The following is a 27297-nucleotide window of genomic DNA, read 5'->3' as shown; positions in this document are numbered from 1 at the left end:
AGGCGATCACGACACTGTTGATTACCATTTGTTTCCCCGTTTTTGTACTTGTCATTAAACGGACTTCCCTTTGCCAAACCATTGAGTTGTCCTTATTGAATTGTGTCGGAGTAAGAGAATCCTGCACCCCATCCACCTCAAGGTACAGCTATCTTGTCTTACAGGTACTCGAAGGTGAGCTCTGACCTATGGGCCCGTCAGAGGACGTTTTGCCCTCCTGTACACTACCTCAAAAGGTTTGTAGGTCATATAGGGCCTCATTACAACCCGTGCGGTAACCATGGTGCTATTAGCACCATGGTTGCCGCCAGTATTTTACTGATTCCGCCATGGTGAATGGCGGAATTACCCCCCCATTCCAAGGTTGGCAGGGCGGTAACTCCCCATTCACCTTTGGCCCTTCCCCATTCCCATTTTTGCCCCCATAGGGCTCAATGGAAAAGGGGAAGGCGGTAGTTACAGTACCGCAAATTGCGGTACCGTAATTACCTCCAAGGTCCCTTTGCGGGTCCAATCCTTAACGGCTGGTAAAACCAGCCGTTAAGGTGGGGAACCGCAAAGGGACCTCGTAATTAGGCGGTAAGGGGTTAACGGCACCGCCACCTTTTACGGCGCCGTTAACCCATTACTGCCCGGGTCGCAATTAGGCCCATAGTCTGCAAATAAAGAATGTCACCACCAAAATGCTGATGGTCTCTCTAGGATGTATGTCATCGACTAGAGGTAGAGATTCATCCAGGAGTGGATTAAATCCTCCTGTCCCTTAGTCTGGGGGGGTAGAGGGCGAGTGTTGGGGAGAATTCTCAATAAATGGCTGATTTCCCTTACCTTATGAGTCCCTCAGCAGCTTTGCTGGATTTCTAGGGTTTATTTTTTTCACCTGGTAAGAGTGTGAGCCTTTTTACCCACTCTTACATGTGTTTTGCTGTGTGTGTTTTCACTTTTTGTGTGATCTTGGGCACTGGAGCCTCACCTACTCCAGAGCACCACTTTTTGTGTGTGTTACACAGCACCCTCAGTGCAGTGACACAGAGTTGTCTTTGAGACTTCCCCCTGACTCCATTTTTCTGGGGCTGACTACTGTCCCCCAGAAACATGTAAAGTTGCCATTAACTTTATGTAGTCACTTCAAATTACAGACCCAGTACACCACATCTTACATGGAGTACTGGAAAGGGTTAATTCTTATCCCTTTTTGTCTGTGCCTCTTGGAGCCTTGTTCCACTCCCTTTACATCAAGACTTGGCTGGTGGCAGTGGTATCTACCCTAACTTTTCTACCGCGATTATATTATATAAACGTGGTATTGTTTTAGGCTATTATATTAGCCTCGAACATAAACCCGCTTGACCAAATACATTTATGTTGGCTCCAGCTGGGTTTATTCGCCATTTTTTTGTTAAAGTCTTTCTCGTGTTTTTCCCTGCGCGCCAAACTGGGATGATTCCTTTGTTCGCTGTCTTTTCGGGGGCTTCTGCACAGAAGCCCTCCTTAAGGCGCCTGATAATCTAGAGGGGCAGGATGTGAGGGCGGGATCTTCGGACCCCTGCCATGGGTTGCCCTAGTAACCCAAGTCGCACTCTTGTCTGATTGGCTAAGGGGAATGGCCTTGCCAGGCCAGCCACCCTGCTGTGTGATTGACAGCCAGGCTGTATGGATGGGGGAAAACTGCATAAAAAGCAGGTCTCTGGGACTGGAAAGACAGAGTCGCCACTGGAACGAAAGAACCAGCGAGGAACTGGAAGAAGAGGACCCCTACCACGACTGAACCGCCCGGTGAAGCCCTGCTGCAGGTCCGAATCTCCAAATCCGGCGACAGACAAGATCCTCCAGGAAACTCTTCCCTTGAGCTGGTGGGACCAACCAGTTCACCCAAACTGCAAGCCAGGACCCCTCCTCTGGTTGAATTCGCTGTACAGAGCTACAGTGGACCGGATAGCCAGGAAGGTCAGACCCTGCTTGGGTTTTAAGGAGCGCACCTTTTAATCATCGTTTTGCTGTGCTGCTGGTTTCTTCCCTGGGTGTCGCAGGACCCTCTAGTCTTCCTACTTCTTGTCAGTCCGACAGTCGCTTCAGGAACCGTGAGCCTGCAGGAACTACCAGGAACATCCGCCTCAGCTACAGCTCCCTCTCCGTTTTAAGGTACTGTGCAAATTCGGTTGCACGTTTCCCTCAGCCGTGGTGAAAGTCTTTGAAATCTTTCTCCAATCCGAGGACTTGTCCTTCTCTTCTCTTTGAACTAACTTTTCTATCAACCAACCTCGTCCAGAATCTGTGCCATGAACTTTACCGCGAACTACATTGAACCTATTATCTTGAGCGAAAGACTTTTGCACCATTGACTTTGGCCTTAAGCCTTTTCTATCTGATTTTAACCTTGTAGTCTCTCTTATTCAGTTGCCCTGCTTACTTACCTGTTGGTTTTGCCTAATTTCTAATAACTTTGTCTTTTCCTCCCTTTTAAATTGCTGGAGTGACATTTTGCTCCCACCTCATTTTGTGAGCCTAACTTGTCTGGAATTTACGGGAAGTGGTGTGGTGTATTTATGATTGTGATTTTTTTAACTTGCTTATAATAGTGAAATGTTATACAACTGTTGAGTAAATAAATATATAGTCTTTTACTTAGAAACCTTGAGTCAGTGTTTGCCTGAATCATAGTAATTGCTGCCCTTTGTGTAACTATCTTGTATTGCTCACTTACTCTTGAGATAAGTCTGGCTGCTCCGCTACTGCTACCACTTTAACTGTGTAGTACAGGCTTGTACCAAAGGTGAAATTGTACTGTCACTTGTGGTCTTAATTGTGTGTAGTGTTCCCAAGGGGTACTGCATATAATTCTGCCTAACACGCTATGATGCTGCCTGCCAGCCCGTCACCCAAAACGTTTAAGGATCTAGACAAAGCAATCGCTAAATTCATATGGAGAGGGTAAAAGGCGCAAATCTGCCTAGCTGTGCTCAGGGTCGGACTGGAACAAGAAATAGGCTTGGACACCCCAAAAAAAGTGGCCCACCCCTCACCTCAAAAAAGTGGCCCATCCCTCGCCTCACGACCCTTGACCTCTGATGACATCACCGGAAGTGATGTCATTTGACCCCACCCCAAAATGACATCCCGGCAAGCGATGAAACACAACCTTTCACCCCTTGTCAAAACAGCAAGTGTCATCAAATAGCATTGTTCCTAAGTACACTGCAAACAATATGGTTATGATGTCACTAATGTGATATACATTTCATACAAGAATGGATCGCCATATGTATCAATAATATCTGTGTGTATAGATCCATATTGTCAAATTACTGTGAATGCAGGCAGACGGCCAAGGTCAAATGATTATGTTATTGTATAGTGCTTACGCTTAAGCTCTTTTTTATAGAACAAATATGCAAAAATATCACCCAGCCTGTGTTGGTATTCATTTACCAACCTAAGAAGGATGAAAGGCTGAGATGGCCTTGCTGGGATTCAAACCTGCAGATCACACACACATCGCAGCAGCGAACGCTCAACCCACAGAGCTATCATATCGGCCCTAGTAAAATGAGAAATTATTCTGTAGTGGAAACTAGTAAACTGGTAACTGAGATATAACAGCAGACCAGTTAAGTTTATCTGCAAGCCTGCATGCATCTACTTTCAGGCTTCAGAGGTTGGCAAAATAGGGAAATCGGCGCACTCACAGGACATCCCACACTTTGAGCACTCGTTACCTCATACATGTAAACAAACATCCTGAACAGCATGCCAGTGAGACGGGAAAGATAGACACATTACAACAAAGTATTCATTGTGGCACAATGAAGTCAATGGCCACTTGATGTGTGTTAGGGAGATTTCTCCCACAAGTGCTTAATTCCCTGTACCTTAAAGCCCTCCAGCTCTTTTGCTATATTTTGAGTCTTTGAACTTTTCATTTTCAATGTGTTTAACTTTTGTGTTCTTTTGGTTATGGAGTTTTAAACAACTCCAGTGGCATCATCTTTTTCTATGTCTCACACAGCACCTTCAGTGCAGTGGCACAGGGGTGTCTTTCAGACTCCCCAAGGTTTAAATACCTTCTCTGGGACTGACTGCCATCTCCCAGAGCATGTAAAGTTAAATTGGCTTTACTAGTCTTTTTAAATTGACTGACCCAGCACACACTATCTTCCAATAGAGTGCTGGAGGGGTTGCTTAGCTTCCCCTGAGTCACAACACTCATGTAACAGTAAAATGTTACCTTTTCCTCTTTTAAATGGCTAGTGGCAGTGGTTTAGATCAACTACCATGATTTTTCGCGACTGCTAACAATGGTAGCTCAAAATCAAAGGTAGCCATATTTTTCAATATGGCGCCCCAGACCTATCTGTAAAAAGACTCCGGTCAACCTTTTCCGCCATTTCTTTTTGGAAAAGTCCTTCTTGTGTTTAACTCTGCGCACCAAACCAGGTTTGGTCCCTTTGTTCGTGCCCTTTAGGGAGCTTCTGTGCTGAATCCCTCATCTGGTGCCAGAGTGTCTGGTGTGGGCAGGATGAGAGGGAGGTGCCCAAAACTCCCCCTGATTAGTCTCCTAGGAGATTTGAATGCACTCTGGTATGATTGGCTGACTGACTGTCCGGCAAGGAGAGCCACCCTGCTGGGTGAGTGACAGCCAGACTGGAAAACTGTTTAAAAGCAGGTCTCTGGGACTTGGAAAGCAGAGTCGACCACTGGAACGAAAGAACCGAAGACGAGATCAAGGAAGAGGACTGCTGCAACTGCTGGATGACCTGCTGCTGCAGGTCCGAATTGTCTGAACCTCCAATCGACAGAGATGCCCTTCAAGGTTAGCTTCTTCCCTTGAGTTTGGTGGGAACAACCAACTCGTAAGCCACCTGGACACCGTCCCTGACAGGTCGAATTTTCAGCAGAGTGCTGCTTGAAAGCCGGATAGCCAGCGGGAAGGAAACCAGCTCGTGGACTTTAAGGCACTCACACCTTAAACCAACATTTTTCCAAGCTTGTAGCCTCATCCCTGGGCAGTGCAGGAACCTCCTGACGTCCTCCTTCTTATCCCCACGACTGAAGCACAGGAACAGCGAGATCTGCCCGAACTGCCAGGAACAACGGCCTCAGCTACAGCTTTCTACGTTAAAAAAGGTACCGTGCAAACGCGGTCGGGAAATATTTTCAGCCATAGAGAAAGTGCGTGAAACTTTCCTCAACTTCGAAGGTGCGTCCTTCTCTAAACATTCGTCAAATCTTTCGCCTAGCCAAATTCTTCTAATCTCTGTGGCAAAAAACTTAACCGTTATATACCAGAACTGTGCTATCCTATACAAAAGACTCTGAACCATTGATTTGGCCCAGGCCTGTTGAGAAGAATTACTGGTTTTATTTAACTGAAACCCTTTGCCATGCCTATGAATGTATTTGGGCTGTCTATTCTTATAACCTTGTCTTTTCCTCCCTTTTATTAGTATTTGAAGTGCCATTTTGCTCCGACTTCATTTTGGAGCTAAACTTGTTCATTTACTTCCCGGTTGGATTTTTGTGGTTTATTAGTGTGTGATATTGAACTGCTTGTGCTAGTGTAATGTTTTCTAACTCAATGTGTAAATAAATGTTATTCTTTTACAAAGAGACCTTGAGTAAGTGTATATTTGAATCACTGTATTAGTCGGTCCTTTGTGTAACTTGTTCTACTGCTCACTTTACTCTTGAGATAAGTCTGGCTTCTCAGCCATCTCTACCACTTTACTGTGTAGTACGGGCTTCTACCAAAGGTGAAATTGTGCTTACACTTGTAGTTTTAATTGCATGTAGTGGTCCCAAAGGGTACTGCAGGTGATTCTGCCTAACAGTGTGGTATGGTCAAATATTTGTTTACTGTACAGAAGCTTTTGGGCACAAGGATTTTGTCAAGTGACCGAGGACACTGAGATGAAATATCTTGTGATGGTTGTGACAGAGACAACAGCACACAAAAAAACATGCTATTACTTCAACTTGCGAAAGGCAAAATACATAGTCCGAAATGGATGCTTATTCTACTCTAAAATTGGTTGTTTATCACTAATATCACTAATACATATTTATCACTAATACAACAGCACAGCAACTCCAGGGGGCACCGTGCCGCCTGGAGTGGCGGCACGGTTACAGCCGCCGGCCCGGCGGCAGCCCCAGCCCTTTCAACTTTGCATGCTGCAGGACATGTGAACGATGCACACATCATGCATGAAAATACATCATCAAAGCAAGGTGACATCTGTTACCTTGCTTTGATTAATTATGCCGTTGCAGGTATTTTTTTTCGACATAAATATATATTATTTTTTCCCTCAAAAAAATTCACATTTTTGTTGTCCAAACCGGCCCAGGCATGGCCAGAAACCGGCCCACACTCCCCAGAGATGGGGAGCCAATCCAGCCCTGGCTGTGCTGCAGCCAGACAAGGCAAATGGCGCTTTAGCAGTACCATCATTGAAAGCCTATCATCAGGCAGCTCAGATATGCTGGATGAAACGCTGGCTAGACACGAGTGACGACCCCAGCTGGAGGGCCATGGAATAGGCCCTGATGGCTCTGCTGTCTCCAATAGAGATCATGGCTATACCTCCAAATAAACTCCCATCGAAACTTAAGCTCCACCCAATTGTGGGACCGACTGTTAGTCATTGGCTAGCGTGCAGACTCATGGGCCTTGTACTCTTTACTGCGCACAAACTCCTGCATATCCACGGGACGGCAAAATCGCCACCCTCCAGGACTGCACTGGCCACACTTCTCTACTAGAACGGGCCGCCTTTAGAAGGCCTTCCAGGCTTGGCACGGTGAGAGGGGATCGATACTGGGAACTACTGGAACCATACATTGGAACCCGGGCCAAATATGGACGTGAAAGACGAGCACCACTCCAAAGTACGCCACATTAGCTGTTGGGCAGAATACGCACTAACCACATTTATCTGCACCTATACAATTCGAGCACGACCTGGGAGGGAATGGGGGGGTGGCCGAAAATGGCAAGGAGTTGGGAGGGGGCTGGAAGGTTAAAAAGTATTGTTTTATGACATTGTTGTGTAACATTGTTCGCTCGAATACAGCATATGACTAGGATTGCAATTAGTTTACAAAGTCCTGTATGTCTGTAAGCGTTTTAAAATAATAACAGATTTGACAAAAAAGAAAAAAATGCAGGTCTTCATGAGTCTAGTGAGTCTCATCAGGCTCTGGGTCGGGTTCTTCGTTTTTGGAGCCCCCAGGTTGCTTGGAAGGAAGGGCTGCAGCAGGCTCTGGTTACACAGCAGGCTCTATGGTTGCACAGCAGGCTCTATGGTTGCACAGCAGGCTCTGGTTACACAGCAGGCTCTGGTTACACAGCAGGCTCTGGTTACACAGCAGGCTCTATGGTTGCACATCAGGCTCTATGGTTGCACAGCAGGCTCTGGTTACACAGCAGGCTCTATGGTTGCACAGCAGGCTCTGGTTACACAGCAGGCTCTGGTTACACAGCAGGCTCTATGGTTGCACATCAGGCTCTATGGTTGCACAGCAGGCTCTGGTTACACAGCAGGCTCTATGGTTGCACAGCAGGCTCTGGTTACACAGCAGGCTCTATGGTTGCACAGCAGGCTCTGGTTACACAGCAGGCTCTGGTTACACAGCAGGCTCTATGGTTGCACAGCAGGCTCTGGTTACACAGCAGGCTCTGGTTACACAGCAGGCTCTGGTTACACAGCAGGCTCTGGTTACACAGCAGGCTCTATGGTTGCACAGCAGGCTCTGGTTACACAGCAGGCTCTATGGTTGCACAGCAGGCTCTGGTTACACAGCAGGCTCTGGTTACACAGCAGGCTCTATGGTTGCACAGCAGGCTCTGGTTACACAGCAGGCTCTGGTTACACAGCAGGCTCTATGGTTGCACAGCAGGCTCTGGTTACACAGCAGGCTCTGGTTACACAGCAGGCTCTATGGTTGCACAGCAGGCTCTGGTTACACAGCAGGCTATGGTTGCACAGCAGGCTCTGGTTACACAGCAGGCTCTATGGTTGCACAGCAGGCTCTGGTTACACAGCAGGCTCTGGTTACACAGCAGGCTCTGGTTACACAGCAGGCTCTATGGTTGCACATCAGGCTCTATGGTTGCACAGCAGGCTCTGGTTACACAGCAGGCTCTATGGTTGCACAGCAGGCTCTGGTTACACAGCAGGCTCTGGTTACACAGCAGGCTCTATGGTTGCACAGCAGGCTCTGGTTACACAGCAGGCTCTATGGTTGCACAGCAGGCTCTGGTTACACAGCAGGCTCTGGTTACACAGCAGGCTCTATGGTTGCACAGCAGGCTCTGGTTACACAGCAGGCTCTGGTTACACAGCAGGCTCTATGGTTGCACAGCAGGCTCTGGTTACACAGCAGGCTCTGGTTACACAGCAGGCTCTATGGTTGCACAGCAGGCTCTGGTTACACAGCAGGCTATGGTTGCACAGCAGGCTCTGGTTACACAGCAGGCTCTATGGTTGCACAGCAGGCTCTGGTTACACAGCAGGCTCTGGTTACACAGCAGGCTCTGGTTACACAGCAGGCTCTATGGTTGCACAGCAGGCTCTATGGTTGCACAGCAGGCTCTGGTTACACAGCAGGCTCTGGTTACACAGCAGGCTCTATGGTTGCACAGCAGGCTCTGGTTACACAGCAGGCTCTGGTTACACAGCAGGCTCTATGGTTGCACAGCAGGCTCTGGTTACACAGCAGGCTCTGGTTACACAGCAGGCTCTATGGTTGCACAGCAGGCTCTGGTTACACAGCAGGCTATGGTTGCACAGCAGGCTCTGGTTACACAGCAGGCTCTATGGTTGCACAGCAGGCTCTGGTTACACAGCAGGCTCTATGGTTGCACAGCAGGCTCTGGTTACACAGCAGGCTATGGTTGCACAGCAGGCTCTGGTTACACAGCAGGCTCTGGTTACACAGCAGGCTCTGGTTACACAGCAGGCTCTATGGTTGCACAGCAGGCTCTATGGTTGCACAGCAGGCTCTGGTTACACAGCAGGCTCTGGTTACACAGCAGGCTCTATGGTTGCACAGCAGGCTCTGGTTACACAGCAGGCTCTGGTTACACAGCAGGCTCTATGGTTGCACAGCAGGCTCTGGTTACACAGCAGGCTCTGGTTACACAGCAGGCTCTATGGTTGCACAGCAGGCTCTGGTTACACAGCAGGCTATGGTTGCACAGCAGGCTCTGGTTACACAGCAGGCTCTATGGTTGCACAGCAGGCTCTGGTTACACAGCAGGCTATGGTTGCACAGCAGGCTCTGGTTACACAGCAGGCTATGGTTGCACAGCAGGCTCTGGTTACACAGCAGGCTCTGGTTACACAGCAGGCTCTGGTTACACAGCAGGCTCTATGGTTGCACAGCAGGCTCTATGGTTGCACAGCAGGCTCTGGTTACACAGCAGGCTCTGGTTACACAGCAGGCTCTATGGTTGCACAGCAGGCTCTGGTTACACAGCAGGCTCTGGTTACACAGCAGGCTCTATGGTTGCACAGCAGGCTCTGGTTACACAGCAGGCTCTGGTTACACAGCAGGCTCTATGGTTGCACAGCAGGCTCTGGTTACACAGCAGGCTCTGGTTACACAGCAGGCTCTATGGTTGCACAGCAGGCTCTGGTTACACAGCAGGCTATGGTTGCACAGCAGGCTCTGGTTACACAGCAGGCTCTATGGTTGCACAGCAGGCTCTGGTTACACAGCAGGCTCTATGGTTGCACAGCAGGCTCTGGTTACACAGCAGGCTCTATGGTTGCACAGCAGGCTCTGGTTACACAGCAGGCTCTATGGTTGCACAGCAGGCTCTGGTTACACAGCAGGCTCTATGGTTGCACAGCAGGCTCTGGTTACACAGCAGGCTCTGGTTACACAGCAGGCTCTGGTTACACAGCAGGCTCTGGTTACACAGCAGGCTCTGGTTACACAGCAGGCTCTGGTTACACAGCAGGCTCTGGTTGCACAGCAGGCTCTGGTTGCACAGCAGGCTCTGGTTACACAGCAGGCTCTGGTTACACAGCAGGCTCTGGTTACACAGCAGGCTCTGGTTACACAGCAGGCTCTGGTTACACAGCAGGCTCTGGTTACACAGCAGGCTCTGGTTACACAGCAGGCTCTGGTTACACAGCAGGCTCTGGTTACACAGCAGGCTCTCCGTTCGCTGGAAACCCACTCCGCTGCGTTTTCTTCATCTTCCTCTTTGGATTTGCTTCCAGTGGTCGACTACCTCTTCAGCTTCCAGGATCAGACTTTTATGCAGGAAAGCAGCCAATCAATCTGCCTTGCAACATTCAAACTTGGGGGGTTGGCAGTCCTTTCAGGACAGCCAGCCTCCCAGTTTGAACTGGATTCTCGTAATTAGATTGGAAGACAAAGGGGTGCAAAGTGTTGGACTTCTCCCTCGCTTCCTGCCTTCACAGACACTCTGGAGCCTGGGCGGGCTTCACTGAGGTCTCCCCCCGAAGATAGAAATCACATAAAGGATTTTCCTGCCCTGGAGGTCAGGGGAAAGAACAAGAAAGGACAAGGAACACTGAAATGGTGAAATAAGAAGACAGGGTCCCTTTACTGCAGCTGTGAAAACAGCCCACAGTAAAGGTGCACTGAATTAGGAAAAAGGTTCACTGCCACCAGCCATTGAAGGTAAGCTTGTCCCTGTAACAGAGATTTTACAGTTAAAAGGAGAAAGGGGATACATTGTACCTTCCAGACACTCCACATAAGGGGGCGGTGTCCTGGTCTCATCTAAATAAAGATAGAGACGATAACATATCTTTTCTATCCTTTGGAAATGTAGTTCTCACAAGGTTAGCCAGAGAAAGTTCAAATGGGAACCTCAGGGGGCACCCCAGCAACAATAGGCCGTCTATGCCAAAAGGTGTCAAAGAAGTTCAAATTAAAAAGACACTATGGAGAGTTTTAAGAATGACACCGATAAAGAGAGTACAATATTCTGTGATTGTGGAAAAAGGTTCCCACTCACTGAAGAATAGGGAAAACTAATCCACCAGTCCAGCAAAACGTTTTGGGGTTGACACTGGTCAGGAGGATTTATCATTGCTATGAACATCTTACCTAACACTGAACTTGCCTGGTAAACACTGCAGTGACATGTTCTTATGCAGTCTGCCCCTCATGACAGACGCTACTCTTTGCCAGTGGCATTTTCCCTGGTGCGGTGCTGATCGCTGGTGACTCGCCCTGCTGCGGTGGCGCTGCATCACTATCCTGCAGGCTGACTGCAACAGTGTGTGGGAAGAGGCAGCACAAGCACCCAGTATTGTCACCCACCAGCTAATTGTTTTGAATGAAAATGGATAACAATGCCTTGCCCACCTGAGTCATCAAACCCGTGAATAACAAGGAGCGTGCCAGGAGGCAGCGGCACTAGACACTGCACACAGATGTGCCAGGAGGCAGCAGCACTAGACACTGCACACGGATGTGCAAGGAGGCAGCGGCACTAGACACTGCACACGGATGCGCCGGGAGGCAGCAGCACTAGACACTGCACACAGATGTGCCAGGAGGCAGCGGCACTAGACACTGCACACGGATGTTGCACACGGATGTGCCAGGAGGCAGAGGCACTAGACACTGCACACGGATGTGCCAGGAGGCAGCAGCACTAGACACTGCGCATGGATGTGCCAGGAGGCAGCAGCACTAGACACTGCACACGGATGTGCCAGGAGGCAGCGGCACTAGACACTGCACACGGATGTTGCACACGGATGTGCCAGGAGGCAGAGGCACTAGACACTGCACACGGATGTTGGACACGGATGTGCCAGGAGGCAGAGGCACTAGACACTGCACACAGATGTGCCAGGAGGCAGTGGCACTAGACACTGCACACGGATGTGCCAGGAGGCAGAGGCACTAGACACTGCACACAGATGTGCCAGGAGGCAGCGGCACTAGACACTGCACACGGATGTGCCAGGAGGCAGCGGCACTAGACACTGCACACGGATGTGCCAGGAGGCAGCGGCACTAGACACTGCACACGTATGTTGCACACGGATGTGCCAGGAGGCAGAGGCACCAGACACTGCACATGGATGTGCCAGGAGGCAGCGGCACTAGACACTGCACACGGATGTGCCAGGAGGCAGCGGCACTAGACACTGCACATGGATGTGCCAGGAGGCAGCGGCACTAGACACTGCACACGGATGTTGCACACGGATGTGCCAGGAGGCAGAGGCACTAGACACTGCACACGGATGTTGCACATGGATGTGCCAGGAGGCAGAGGCACTAGACACTGCACACGGATGTGCCAGGAGGCAGCGGCACTAGACACTGCACACGGATGTGCCAGGAGGCAGCAGCACTAGATACTGCACACGGATGTTGCACATGGATGTGCCAGGATGCAGAGGCACTAGACACTGCACACGGATGTGTCAGGAGGCAGCAGCACTAGACACTGCGCACGGATGTGCCAGGAGGCAGCAGCACTAGACACTGCACACAGATGTGCCAGGTGGCAGAGGCACTAGACACTGCACACGGATGTGCCAGGAGGCAGCAGCACTAGACACTGCACATGGATGTGCCAGGAGGCAGCAGCACTAGACACTGCACACGGATGTGCCAGGAGACAGAGGCACTAGACACTGCACACGGATGTGCCAGCAGGCAGAGGCACTAGACATTGCACACGGATGTGCCAGGAGGCAGCGGCACTAGACACTGCACACGGATGTGCCAGGAGGCAGAGGCATTAGACACTGCACACAGATGTGCCTGGAGGCAGAGGCACTAGACACTGCACACGGATGTGCCAGGAGGCAGCGGCACTAGACACTGCTCACGGATGTGGCCGGAGGCTGCAGCACTAGACACTGCACACGGATGTGCCCGGAGGCAGCAGCACAAGACACTGCACACGAATGTGCCAGGAGGCAGCAGCACTAGACACTGCACACGGATGTGCCAGGAGGTATCGGCACTAGACACTGCACACAGATGTGCCCGGAGCCAGTGGCCCTAGACACTGCACACGGATGTGCCAGGAGGCAGCAGCACTAGACACTGCACACGGATGTGCCCAGAGGCTGCAGCACTAGACACTGCACACGGATGTGCCCAGAGGCAGCAGCACTAGACACTGCACACGGATGTGCCAGGAGGCAGCAGCACTAGAACTAGACACTGCACATGGATGTGCCCGGAGGCAGCAGCACTAGACACTGCACACGGATGTGCCAGGAGGTGGCGGCACTAGACACTGCACATGGATGTGCCCAGAGGCAGCAGCACTAGACACTGCACACGGATGTGCCAGGAGGCAGAGGCACTAGACACTGCACACGGATGTGCCAGGAGGCAGAGGCACTAGACACTGAGCATGGATGTGCCAGGAGGCAGAGGCACTAGACACTGCGCACGGATGTGCCAGGATGCAGAGGCACTAGACACTGCACACGGATGTGCCAGGAGGCAGAGGCACTAGACACTGCGCACGGATGTGCCAGGATGCAGAGGCACTAGACAATGCACATGGATGTGCCAAGAGGCAGAGGCACTAGACACTGCACACGGATGTGCCTGGAGGCAGCAGCACTAGACACTGCACACGGATGTGCCAGGATGTAGAGGCACTAGACACTGCACACGGATGTGCCAAGAGGCAGAGGCACTAGACACTGCACACAGATGTGCCAGGAGGCAGCAGCACTAGACACTGCACATAGATGTGCCAGGAGGCAGCAACACTAGACACTGCACAAGGATGTGCCAGGAGGCAGCAGCACTAGACAATGCACACGGATGTGCCAGGAGGCAGAGGCACTGGACACTGCACACGGATGTGCCAGGAGGCAGCAGCACTAGACACTGCGCATGGATGTGCCAGGATGCAGAAGCACTAGACACTGCACACGGATGTGCCAGGAGGCAGAGGCACTAGACACTGCACACGGATGTGCCAGGAGGCAGCAGCACTAGACACTGCGCACGGATGTGCCAGGAGGCAGAGGCACTAGACACTGCACACGGATGTGCCAGGAGGCAGCAGCACTAGACACTGCGCACGGGTGTGCCAGGACGCAGAGGCACTAGACACTGCATACGGATGTGCCAGGAGGCAGAGAGCACTAGACACTGCACACGGATGTGGCAGGAGGCAGAGGCACTAGACACTGCACACGGACGTGCCAGGAGGCAGAGAGCACTAGACACTGCGCACGGATTTGCCAGGAGGCAGAGGCACTAGACACTGCACACGGGTGTGCCAGGAGGCAGAAAGCACTAGACACTGCGCACGGATGTGCCAGGAGGCAGAGGCACTAGACACTGCACACGGATGTGCCAGGAGGCAGCAGCACTAGACACTGCGCACGGATGTGCCAGTAGGCAGCGGCACTAGACACTGCGCACGGATGCGCCAGGAGGCAGAGGCACTAGACACTGCACACGGATGTGCCAGGAGGCAGCGGCACTAGACACTGCGCACGGATGCGCCAGGATACAGAGGCACTAGACACTGCACACGGATGTGCCAGTAGGCAGAGGCACTAGACACTGCACACGGATGTGCCAGGAGGCAGCAGCACTAGACACTGCACACGGATGTGCCAGGAGGCAGCAGCACTAGACACTGCACACGGATGTGCCAGGGGGCAGAGAGCACTAGACACTGCACACGGATGTGCCAGGAGGCAGAGAGCACTAGACACTGCACACGGATGTGCCAGGAGGCAGAGGCACTAGACACTGCACACAGATGTGCCAGGAGGCAGCAGCACTAGACACTGCGCACAGATGTGCCAGGATGCAGAGGCACTAGACACTGCACACGGATGTGCCAGGAGGCAGAGAGCACTAGACAATGCACACGGATGTGCCAGGAGGCAGAGGCACTAGACACTGCACACGGATGTGCCAGGACGCAGAGAGCACTAGACACTGCACACAGATGTGCCAGGAGGCAGAGGCACTAGACACTGCACACGGATGTGCCAGGAGGCAGAGAGCACTAGACACTGCACACGGATGTACCAGGAGGCAGAGAGCACTAGACACTGTGCACGGATGTGCCAGGATGCAGAGGCACTAGACACTGCACACGGATGTACCAGGAGGCAGAGAGCACTAGACACTGCACACGGATGTGCCAGGATGCAGAGGCACTAGACACTGCACATGGATGTGCCAGGAGGCAGAGAGTACTAGACACTGCGCACGGATGTGCCAGGAGGCAGAGGCACTAGACACTGCACACGGATGTGCCAGGAGGTAGCAGCATTAGACACTGTGCACGGATGTGCCAGGATGCAGAGGCACTAGACACTGCACACGGATGTGCCAGGAGGCAGAGGCACTAGACACTGCACACGGATGTGCCAGGAGGCAGAGGCACTAGACACTGCACACGGATGTGCCAGGAGGCAGCAGCACTAGACACTGCACACGGATGTGCCAGGAGGCAGCAGCACTAGACACTGCAAACGGAGGTGCTGCACACGGATGTGGCAGGAGGCAGCAGCACTAGACACTGCACACGGATGTGCAGGAGGCAGAGGCACTAGACACTGCACACGGATGTGCCAGGATGCCGAGGCACTAGACACTGCACACGGATGTGCCAGGATGCAGAGGCACTAGTCACTGCACACGGGTGTGCCAGGATGCAGAGGCACTAGACACTACACACGGATGTGCCAGGAGGCAGCAGCACTAGACACTGCACAATGCCAGAGTGGGAGACAGGGGTGCCGAAACTGTGGGAGTGACAGAGAGAGAGAAAGGAAGAGCCAGTGAGGGAGACAGGGTGCAGAGACTGCTGGAATTGGGAGAAAGAGAGAAAGGAACAGAGAAGGTGACAGACGTCCAAAGATGGGAGAGTTGAGAAACAGCAAGGAAGAGAAAGAAAGTGGATTGGGGGAAGTTGGGAGAGAGAGAAAGGAAGGGAGACAGGGGTTCAGAGACAGTGTTAGTTTGGAGAGAGACAGACAACTGCAGATATTGGGGGAGTTGGGAGAGAGCAAGGAAGAGAGAGGGTGACAGATTTGCAGCGATCAGGGGAGTTGAGAGAGAGCAAGGATAAGGGAGAGGGTGACAGAGGTGCAGAGAGTGGGGGAGTAGAGAGTGACTAAGGATAAGAGAGAGGGTGGCAGAGGTGCAGAGATTGGGGGAGTTGAGAGAGAGCAAGGAAGAGAGGGCGACAGAGGTGCAGAGATTGGGGGAGTTGAGAGAGAGCAAGGATAAGAGAGAGGGTGACAGAGGTGCAGAGATTTGGGGAAGTAAGAGAGAGCAAGGAAGAGAGGGTGACAGAGGTGCAGAGAGTGGGGGAGTTGAGAGAGAACAAGGATAAGAAAGAGGGTGACAGAGGTGCAGAGATTGGGGGAAGTGAGAGAGAGCAAGGAAGAGAGGGTGACAGAGGTGCAGAGAGTGGGGGAGTTGAGACGGAACAATGATAAGACAGGGGTTGACAGAGGTGCATAGATTGGGGGAGTTGATAGAGAGGAAGGAAGAGAGGGTGACACAGGTGCAGATATTGGGGAGTTGCGAGAGAGGAAGGAAGAGAGGGTGACAGAGGTGCAGATATTGGGGGAGTTGAGAGAGAGGAAGGAAGAGAGGGTGACAAAGGTGCAGAGATTGGGGGAGTTGAGAGAGAGCAAGGATAAGAGAGAGGCTGACAGGGGTGCAGAGATTGAGGGAGTTGAGAGAGGAAGGAAGAGAGGGTGACAGTGGTGCAGAGATTGGGGGAGTTGAGAGAGAGCAAGGATAAGAGAGAGGGTGACAGAGGTGCAGAGATTGGGGGAGTTGAGAGAGAGCAAGGAAGACAGGGTGACAGAGGTGCATATATTGGGGGAATTGATAGAGAGGAAGGAAGAGAGAGAGGGTGACAGAGGTGCAGAGATTGGGGGAGTTGAGAGTGACTAAGGATAAGAGAGAGGGTGGCAGAGGTGCAGAGATTGGCGGAGTTGAGAGAGAGCAAGGAAGAGAGGGCGACAGAGGTGCAGAGATTGGGGGAGTTGAGAGAGAGCAAGGATAAGAGAGAGGGTGACAGAGGTGCAGAGATTTGGGGAAGTAAGAGAGAGCAAGGAAGAGAGGGTGACAGAGGTGCAGAGAGTGGGGGAGTTGAGAGAGAACAAGGATAAGAAAGAGGGTGACAGAGGTGCAGAGATTGGGGGAAGTGAGAGAGAGCAAGGAAGAGAGGGTGACAGAGGTGCAGAGAGTGGGGGAGTTGAGACGGAAAAAATGATAAAACAGGGGTTGACAGAGGTGCATAGATTGGGGGAGTTGATAGAGAGGAAGGAAGAGAGGGTGACACAGGTGCAGATATTGGGGAGTTGCGAGAGAGGAAGGAAGAGAGGGTGGCAGAGGTGCAGAGATTGGGGGAGTTGAGAGAGAGAGGAAGGAAGAGAGGGTGACAAAGGTGCAGAGATTGGGGGAGTTGAGAGAGAGCAAGGATAAGAGAGAGGCTGACAGAGGTGCAGAGATTGAGGGAGTTGAGAGAGGAGGGAAGAGAGGGTGACAGTGGTGCAGAGATTGGGGGAGTTGAGAGAGAGCAAGGATAAGAGAGAGGGTGACAGAGGTGCAGAGATTGGGGGAGTTGAGAGAGAGCAAGGAAGACAGGGTGACAGAGGTGCATATATTGGGGGAATTGATAGAGAGGAAGGAAGAGAGAGAGGGTGACAGAGGTGCAGAGATTGGGGGAGTTGAAAGAGAGGAAGGAAGAGAGGGTGACAGAGGTGCATAGATTGGGGGTTGATAGAGAGAAAGGAAGAGAAAGAGGGTGACAGAGGTGCAGAGATTGGGGGATTTAATAGAGAGGAAGGAAGAGTGGGTGACAAAGGTGCAAATATTGGGGGGTTGAGAGAGAGGAAGGAAGAGAGGGTGACAGAGGTGCAGAGATTGGGGGAGTTGAGAGAGAGGTAGGAAGAGAGGGTGACAGAGGTGCAGACACTGGGGGAGTTGATAGAGAGGAAGGAAGAGAGAGAGGGTGACAGAGGTGCAGAGATTGGGGGAGTTGATAGAGAGGAAGGAAGAGCGGGTGACAGAGGTGCAGTGTTTAGGGGGAGTTGATAGAGAGGAAGGAAGAGAGAGAGGGTGAGAGAGGTGCAGAGATTGGGGGAGTTGAGAGAGAGGAAGGAAGAGAGGGTGACAGAGGTGCATAGATTCGGGGGTTCATAGAGAGGAAGAAAGAGAGAGAGGGTGACAGAGGTGCAGAGATTGGGGGATTTATAAGAGAGGAAGGAAGAGAGGGTGACAAAGGTGCAAATATTGGGGGAGTTGAGAGAGAGGAAGGAAGAGAGGGTGACAGAGGTGCAGGGATTGGGGGAGTTGAGAGAGAGGTAGGAAGAGAGGGTGACAGAGGTGCAGACACTGGGGGAGTTGATAGAGAGGAAGGAAGAGAGAGAGGGTGACAGAGGTGCAGAGATTGGGGGAGTTGATAGAGAGGAAGGAAGAGAGGGTGACAGAGGTGCAGAGATTGAGGGAGTTTACAGAGGGGAAGGAAGAGCGGGTGACAGAGGTGCAGTGTTTAGGGGGAGTTGATAGAGAGGAAGGAAGAGAGAGAGGGTGAGAGAGGTGCAGAGATTGGGGGAGTTGAGAGAGAGGAAGGAAAAGAGGGTGACAGAGGTGCATAGATTGGGGGGGTTGATAGAGAGGAAGAAAGAGAGAGAGGGTGACAGAGGTGCAGAGATTGGGGAATTTATTAGAGAGGAAGGAAGAGAGGGTGACAAATGTGCAAATATTGGGGGAGTTGAGAGAGAGGAAGGAAGAGAGGGTGACAGAGGTGCAGGGATTGGGGGAGTTGAGAAAGAGGTAGGAAGAGAGGGTGACAGAGGTGCAGACACTGGGGGAGTTGATAGAGAGGAAGGAAGAGAGAGAGGGTGACAGAGGTGCATAGATTGGGGGAGTTGATAGAGAGGAAGGAAGAGAGGGTGACAGAGGTGCAGAGATTGAGGGAGTTTACAGAGAGGAAGGAAGAGCAGGTGACAGAGGTGCAGAGGTTAGGGGGAGTTGATAGAGAGGAAGGAAGAGAGAGAGGGCGACAGAGGTGCAGAGATTGTGGGAGTTTATAGAGAGGAAGGAAGAGAGGGTGACAGAGGTGCAGAGATTGAGGGAGTTCATGGAGTGGAAGGAAGAGCGGGTGACAGAGGTGCACAGATTGGGGGGTTGATAGAGAGGAAGGAAGAGAAGATGACAGAGGTGCAGCTATTGGGGGAGTTGAGAGAGAGGAAGGAAGAGAGGGTGACAGAGGTATAGAGATTGGTTGAGTTGAGAGAGAGGAAGGAAGAGAGGGTGACAGGTGCAGAGATTGGGAGGGTTGATAGAGAGAAAGGAAGAGAGAGAGGGTGACAGAGGTGCAGAGATTGAGGGAGTTTATAGAGAGGAAGGAAGAGCGGGTGACAGAGGTGCAGAGATTGACAGAGTTTATAGAGAGGAAGGAAGAGCGGGTGACAGAGGTGCAGAGATTGGGGGAGTTGATAGAGAGGGAGGAAGAGTGGGTGACAGAGGTGCAGAGATTGGGGAGGTGAGAGAGAGCAGCACGTCCTACTCGGGGCACCTACATCTGCGCCTCACGCACGAGCCCAGGCACCCCAGCACTGGCCCCTCTCTCCCCCTTCCCCCTCCTGTCTCTGAAGGCTCACAAGGCCATGGGCGTAATTATAGGGGGGGAATGGGGGTTTTGTCCCCCCAGCTTCTGTGGCATGTCTTTTTGTCGCCCCCACCTTTAGGAGGGAGGGCAGGGGGGCTGCAATCGTCAATTGTGTATTTGGACAGTGCGAGCCCGGCTGGGGTGCCCAGCAAGGCTTGCACTGTCTCATATGCCTGGCAGCAGGGCTGCAACATATTCAGGGCTCGGATCCCCTGCATGGCTCAGTCCCTCACCCTGGCTGGCCTGACTCAAAGTCAACAGCCAGGCTGCTGAACTGGGTGTCCTGCCATGCTAGCAGAAGCATCCCCAGGGGCCGCGGCGCAGAGAATCGCTTTCGGATTTGTGTTTGTGCGACACACAGACAGAAACTAGGAAGCTTATTCAGCTTGCTGGTTTCTGTCTGGAGGTGCGTGAGTGTGAAGAGGTTAGGACGGTGTAACGTGAGAGGTGTTGGGTGGCATTTGAAAGCAGAGCAGAGGGGAATTTTCTTTTTTTTAATAATGTTTAATTGTGTTTGTGTATGTTTGTTAGGGGGCTGGGCTGCGGCTGACCCTAGTGAGGGCGCGTGTCACATTTGGAGAACGTGAGCAGAGCTCACAGTACACATTAAGGCCTCAGGTATGAAGACACGCTAACTAACAAATGGTGCATTCTCGGTGGCAAGCCACAGCTCTGCAACGCCTCCAAAATGAGTCTTGCCACTTTTCAGATGCTACTGAAGCACCACCATCCTCATTTCAAAATGAAGTTGGCAGAAGGTGCACCCCTCCCCAAGTAGAGTGGAAAGAGTCAAGCTGAGGAAACATGTGACCCAAAACTGTCGTACTCTGCAAATCCTGTATCAGATTTTGTGTTAAAAGCACACTTTTAGGAGCCCTGTATAAGTTTTGCTCCTGCCGCCAAAAACAATCTTCACCAAACTGGCAAAAAGTATTTCGAGTTTTGCAGGCATTTTTTCAGGACGGTTTGGTGCAAATTAGCAAATTAGTAAATGGGTGTCATGGTTCAAGTTACGGGCCCCCAAAAACTGCTTCACTTGCCAAACTAAGCAGGGGAGTATCCAGCATTGTAAGAGTGTGTGTGTGTGGTGTGGGGATGAGGGGGGGGGGGTGAGCAGCAAAATGCAGTATGTGGAATTCCATGGGGTCTCATTGGCGCCCCCAAACCACCCAACCCTGCCCCAATCTACTTTTTTGGTAACATTAGTGGAAGATGGCATTTTAACACAAAACAAAAATATAAAACTGCAGGATCATTCCAGATGCAGGAAACTCATCTATTAGAGCTCTATTCAAGCCCTCTGAGGCAAAATACATGCCAACTTCCTAATAATTATATGGATGGCACCAACAGGAGTGACTTCACAGAAAGGGACACTGCAAGGCGCATCATCAGTCCTTGATACTTAGAGGCAGCATGGAAGTGACTTTAGAATAAGTTTCAATAAACAAGCCAAGTGACAAATAACTTTGTGGTGCAAAATACCTAAATTGCACTATTGTTACATGTGGAGAAACTCTATAGTCGTTAGGCTTTTCCATTATAATACCCAGATACATGAACATAAGCTTTGAAGTGAATCAGAATCACGTACAGAGCTGCAGATAAGGCACAATGTGATTAAATGATTTGCTCAGGATCACACACTTGGTTAAATGGTGAAACTGGGATGTGGACAATTTAAGCGGCCGCACACATCTTTCCAGGTTTAGTTGATATAGATATTTATTAAGGTTTTGCTTTACATTTTGTGTGCTTAAATAATTATTTATAGCAATGCCTTGGAAGCAAACCACATTACATAATAAACAAGCCTTTCATAGTAAACTAACCATACACTATATACATTATCATAGAAATATGCTGAGCAATGGGAGTATGGCTTTAGTTTTATTCTCCCCATTCTGCATGCAAAGTCACAATAGCATCATGCAGATTAATGTGAGCCTAACAACCCTTGGGTTTTAAAGCCATAGAAATTATTTCATAAAGCCTGCAACATTATGCACCCTTCTCACTTCTGATCACTCCCTCCCATTCACATTTCTAAAGGGACAAAAGTCCCTGCTAATAGTAACCCCCTCCCTCCCGTCAGTGCCTAATGGCTCACATTCTAATGCTCTGTTGATACAGAGCAACGTGAGGACCCTCTGCTGCCCGGCGCTCCTTGGGACATTGTCCTGGCAGCGGGACACCTCTCCCATTCGGAACGGGTAAGGTGTCCTGCTGCAAGGACAATGAGCGTGCTGAGCAGGAATTGCTCGGCACACATTGTCCTGCCAGCGGGACACCTTTGCCGTTGGGCGATCTCTTTGATGTGCCAAACGGGAGAGGTGTCCCAGTGACTATTGTCCTGGTCTGGCTCTTAAAAGAGCCACGGGGGGGCAGCCTGCCACCCCTGCCTCTCCCACTCGGTACTCCACAGCTTGAGGCCATTTGAACACAGGAAAAAATACCTTAATTTTAATCAGAATCTTGTAGAAATAATCTATCGGCACGTACACATATAAGGTGCTGTGCAGAACCCACGTTTGGAGATATACGGCATTTAGAAATCTATACCAATTATACTTGGTCACCCACTGCACTGCATTAACCAATGGCTTCTGCCTTTGAATGAAAGGAAAAATCAAGGGAATTGTTGACATTCCAGCGAATCTGTTCCTTTCGGCCCTGGCTTCATAGTTGGGTGAGGTTAAGTCCATTTAGCCCAACGTTTCAGGGATCATGGGGTGATAGTCTGGTCTGCTCAATGGACGTTGCGCCACTGTTGCCATGTGTAATTGCACATGTAAATATAAAAGTTGTCTGCAATGGAGGTGCTGGGTGCATTTGTGTGTGAGTGAGAGTGTGTGCAAGCATGTGTGTGTTGCCTTTTGTGTCTGAATGAATGATAAATAATGCATTGTTTGTATGTTCTATTGGAACTAAGTTTGTGAATGTTATGTTCTGTCACTGGGTGCATGGCAGGCCGGCTGAAGGTGTGTGGGGGCCCAATTGAATTTTAAAGATACGTCACCAGTCTTATGAAAGTTATAACAGTGTCAGCAATGGACTCTTATGGTGTAATAGTCCAGTGTTATCCCTTAGGGATTTAGATTGTTTGACCGAGGTACAAAATCACGGCGGAACTGATCGTAGTCATTTTGGCTGCGAATACATTTTTACCTCGGTACAAAAATCTGCCCTCCCTCCATCCCACCCCCCCCATCATTTTCAGCAAAGTTACTGCACTGCACAAGGCCTAGTAAGCTCTCTGCCCAGCCCAGGTTCCCTGCCTGCTGCCCTGGGGCCAGAGGTCAAAGTGGGCGGTAGCGCTCAGGAGCGCTGCTCCTCTACTTCTTTTAATTACGTTTTACCGTTCCTATACTTTTCCGGAACAGTTTCGTTTTAAAATAAAAGTGTAGGAAGAGGTTGGAACTTGCACTTTCAGGGCACTGCACAGGACGTTTCCTTAAAGAGCTGGCACATGTGTTTTTGGGGTTATATTGTGCATGGGAGGGGGCGCGGCGATGGGGTCTGTGGGGAGCGGTGCAGGCCAGTAGGGAACATAGTTCCACTACTTCTTTTCGTACACTTCGACCACTGCCTGGGGGCACTTTGTTTTAGTGCCTACTACATGCCCACGAGTGGGCACCTCCTGTAACACCGGATAGCTGGGTAACTCTTTGGATAATTCCCCTTGATGATGGCTGTGTTGGGTTGGGGGGGGGGACATGGAGGCAACCAGTCTGATGGCCATGTGTTTAGGTAAGAGGGTCATAGAGGTGTCTGGCATGGGCATGGGGCATGGGCAGGGGGTCTGGCCTGTGAGGAGCGAACAGGCCAGGGAATGCTAGGCAGGTGGGTGAGGGGGGAGTCGCCTACGTGTGAGCCCTGGGCACGGCCCATGGGTGTGTGAAGGGAAGGGGGCCAGAGAGGTGCCTGGCATGGGCAGGGGGCATGGGGCAGGGGGTCTGCTTGTGAGGAGCGAGCAGGCCAGGAAATGCTAGGCAGGGCTGTGAGGGGGGAGTCGCCTACGTGTGAGCTCTGGGCACGGGCCTTGGGTGGGTGAAGGGTAGGGGGCCACAGTGGTCCCTGGCATGGGCATGGGGCAGGGGGCATGGGGCAGGGGGTCGGCCTGTGAGGAGCGAGCAGGCCAGGGAATGCTAGGTATGTGGGTGAGGGGGGAGTCACCTAGGTGTGAGCTCTGGGCACGGGCCTTGGGTGTGTGAAGGGAAGGGGCCATAGAGGTGCCTCGCATGGGCATGGGGCAGGGGTCTGGCCTGTGAGGAGCGAGCAGGCCAGGGAATGCTAGGCAGGGGTGTGAGGAGGGAGTCGCCTACGTGTGAGCTCTGGGCACGGGCCTTGGGTGTGTGAAGGGAAGGGGCCATAGAGGTGCCTCGCATGGGCATGGGGCAGGGGGAGGGGGTCGGCCTGTGAGGAGCGAGCAGGCCAGGGAATGCTAGGTAGGTGGGTGAGGGGGGAGTCACCTAGGTGTGAGCTCTGGGCACGGGCCTTGGGTGTGTGAAGGGAAGGGGGCCACAGAGGTCCCTGGCATGGGCGTGGGGCATGGGGCAGGGGGGAGGGGGTCTGGCCTGTGAGGAGTGAGCATGCCAGGGAATGCTAGGCAGGTGGGTGAGGGGGGAGTCGCCTACGTGTGAGCTCTGGGCACGGGCCTTGGGTGTGTGAAGGGAAGGGGCCATAGAGGTGCCTCGCATGGGCATGGGGCAGGGGGAGGGGGTCGGCCTGTGAGGAGTGAGCATGCCAGGGAATGCTAGGCAGGGGTGTGAGGGGGGAGTCGCCTACGTGTGAGCTCTGGGCACGGGCCTTGGGTGTGTGAAGGGAAGGGGGCCACAGAGGTCCCTGGCATGGGCGTGGGGCATGGGGCAGGGGGGAGGGGGGAGGGGGTCTGGCCTGTGAGGAGTGAGCATGCCAGGGAATGCTAGGCAGGTGGGTGAGGGGGGAGTCGCCTACGTGTGAGCTCTGGGCACGGGCCTTGGGTGTGTGAAGGGAAGGGGGCCACAGAGGTCCCTGGCATGGGCGTGGGGCATGGGGCAGGGGGGAGGGGGTCTGGCCTGTGAGGAGTGAGCATGCCAGGGAATGCTAGGCAGGTGGGTGAGGGGGGAGTCGCCTACGTGTGAGCTCTGGGCACGGGCCTTGGGTGTGTGAAGGGAAGGGGCCATAGAGGTGCCTCGCATGGGCATGGGGCAGGGGGAGGGGGTCGGCCTGTGAGGAGCGAGCAGGCCAGGGAATGCTAGGTAGGTGGGTGAGGGGGGAGTCACCTAGGTGTGAGCTCTGGGCACGGGCCTTGGGTGTGTGAAGGGAAGGGGGCCACAGAGGTCCCTGGCATGGGCGTGGGGCATGGGGCAGGGGGGAGGGGCTCTGCCTGTGAGGAGCGAGCAGGCCAGGGAATGCTAGGCAGGGGTGTGAGGGGGGAGTCGCCTACGTGTGAGCTCTGGGCACGGGCCTTGGGTGTGTGAAGGGAAGGGGCCATAGAGGTGCCTCGCATGGGCATGGGGCAGGGGGTCTGCCTGTGAGGAGCGAGCAGGCCAGGGAATGCTAGGTAGTTGGGTGAGGGGGGAGTCGCCTAGGTGTGAGCTCTGGGCACGGGCCTTGGGTGGGTGAAGGGAAGGGGCTGTCGGCGCCTCGGGCCCGGGTGATGGGTGCTGGGCGAGATGAGGATGTTAGAGTGTACATCAGGGGGGCTGCACTCACCTGCCGGAGACTAGTCTGCTGATAATGGCCGATACTTGGGTCAATCCATGGAGTCCAGGGCCCCAGTGATGCTGGTACTCCTCGGGACCCCCGCTGGTTCCAGAGCTGAGAGCCGGATCCCAGTCGATTCCAGGGAGGACCAATGCCCCCCTCACCCCGCACCCCTTCCGCCTCCCCGGGTGCTTCCTAGGCAAATGGCTCCAACCTCTGCTGATTCCGGTTGGACCCCCCCTGGTGGTGGCAGGTGAGTACCCCCTAGACCCTGGTGGTGTCAGTAATGGTAGGTGGGTACCCTCTAGACCCCGGCGGTGTCGGTGGTGGGTACCCTCTAGACCCTGGAGGTGTCAGTGGTGGGCACCCTCTAGACCCTGGTGGTGTCGGTGGTGGGCACCCTCTAGACCCTGATGGTGTCGTTGGTGGTTACCCTCTAGACCCTGGCGGTGTCGGTGGTGGGCATCCTCTAGACCCTGGTGGTTTTGGTGGTGGGTGCCCTCCAGAACCTGGTGGTGTCAGTGGTGGGTACCCTCCAGACCCTGGTGGTGTCGGTGGTGGGTGCCCTCCAGACCCTGGTGGTGTCGCTACCGGGTTGGTTAGAGATCGCCCAGGCTCCCCCTGGCGGTGTCAGTGGTGGGCACCCACTAGACCCTGGTGGTGTCGTTGGTGGATACCCTCTAGACCCTGGTGGTGTCGTTGGTGGATACCCTCTAGACCCTGGCGGTGTCGGTGGTGGGCACCCTCTAGACCCTGGTGGTTTTGGTGGTGGGTGCCCTCCAGAACCTGGTGGTGTCAGTGGTGGGTACGCTCCAGACCCTGGTGGTGTCGGTGGTGGGTGCCTTCAGACCCTGGTGGTGTCGCTACCGGGTTGGTTAGAGATCGCCCAGGCTCCCCCTGGTGGTGTCGGTGGTGGGTGCCCTCCAGACCCTGGTGGTGTAGGGCCCCTCTAAACCCTGGTGGTGTCGGTGGTGGGTGCCCTCCAGACCCTGGTGGTGTAGGGCACCTCTAGACCCTGGTGGTGTCGGTGGTGGTAGGTGGGTACCCTCTAGACCCTGGTGGTGTCGGTGGTGGGCATCCTCTAGACCCTGGTGGTGTCGGTGGTGGGTGCCTACCAGACCCTGGTGGTGTTGCGGCTGGGTCGGTTAGAGGTCGCCCAGGCTCCCCCTGGTGGTGTCGGTGGTGGGTGCCCTCCAGACCCTGGTGGCGTCGCTGCCGGGTCGGTTAGAGGTCGCCCAGGCTCCCCCTGGTGGTGTCAGTGGTGGGTACCCTCGAGACCCTGGTGATGTGGTCGCTGGCTCCGCACAGGTCGCCCAGGCTCCCGGGCTCTCTAAACCCCGCTCTGCGGCTAATCTCCGGCTGCCACTGACCTCTGCGGATTAAAAGAGCTGAGAGCCCGGAGTCTGAGTGTGGCACAGCGGGAGGCAGCCAATCAGCGTTCAGCAGCCGAGACACCCCCTCCCGAAACCATACCCCGCTGTGAACACACAGCCACGTGTGCGCAGCCACCTATGCTGGCCACAGACAGGTACAGACCGGCAGGTCCAGCAGGCGAGGGCCAGTGTGCACTGGTGCACGCAAGTTAAGGCATCGCTGGCCATGCATGTGCACACGGAGTTCGGGACAGGCATTCTGGGCACACACACAGGTACACAAAGTTACAAGGGGCACAAGCACCCATGTACCACACACAAAGACAGGCACACGGGGCACAAACACCCATGCATCACACACAAAGACAGGCACACGGGGCACAAACACCCATGCATCACACACAAAGACAGTCACAAGGGGCACAACCACCCATGTACTACACAGAAAGACAGGCACAAGGGGCCACAGACACCCATGTACCATAAAGAAAGACAGGCACAAGGAGCCACAAACACCCATGTACCACACACACAAAGCCAGGCACAGGGACCACAAACACCCATGTACCACACACAACCATGTACCACACAGAAAGA

General features: G+C 53.0%; 1 protein-coding gene across 3 annotated transcripts in view; it reads right to left on the bottom strand.

Annotated features, from left to right (window-relative positions):
- The window catches only part of MISP3 (MISP family member 3), a 155969-nt gene extending 129267 nt beyond the window's left edge, over nt 1-26702 (bottom strand). The window contains exon 1 of one of the 3 annotated variants that reach the window (XM_069604396.1): nt 25337-26702. The gene's annotated coding sequence lies outside the window, so the exon portion shown is untranslated. The remainder of the gene's footprint in view (nt 1-25336) is intronic. The other 2 variants (XM_069604397.1, XM_069604398.1) reach the window with 2 other exon arrangements.
- Nucleotides 26703-27297: the final 595 nt, after the last annotated feature.

This window comes from Ambystoma mexicanum, chromosome 3q (assembly GCF_040938575.1).
Source record: "Ambystoma mexicanum isolate Mex_15411 chromosome 3q, UKY_AmexF1_1, whole genome shotgun sequence".
Taxonomy (NCBI): domain Eukaryota; kingdom Metazoa; phylum Chordata; class Amphibia; order Caudata; family Ambystomatidae; genus Ambystoma; species Ambystoma mexicanum.
The sequence above is the reverse complement of the archived record's forward strand: the minus strand, read 5'-3'. Positions and strand labels throughout refer to the sequence as shown.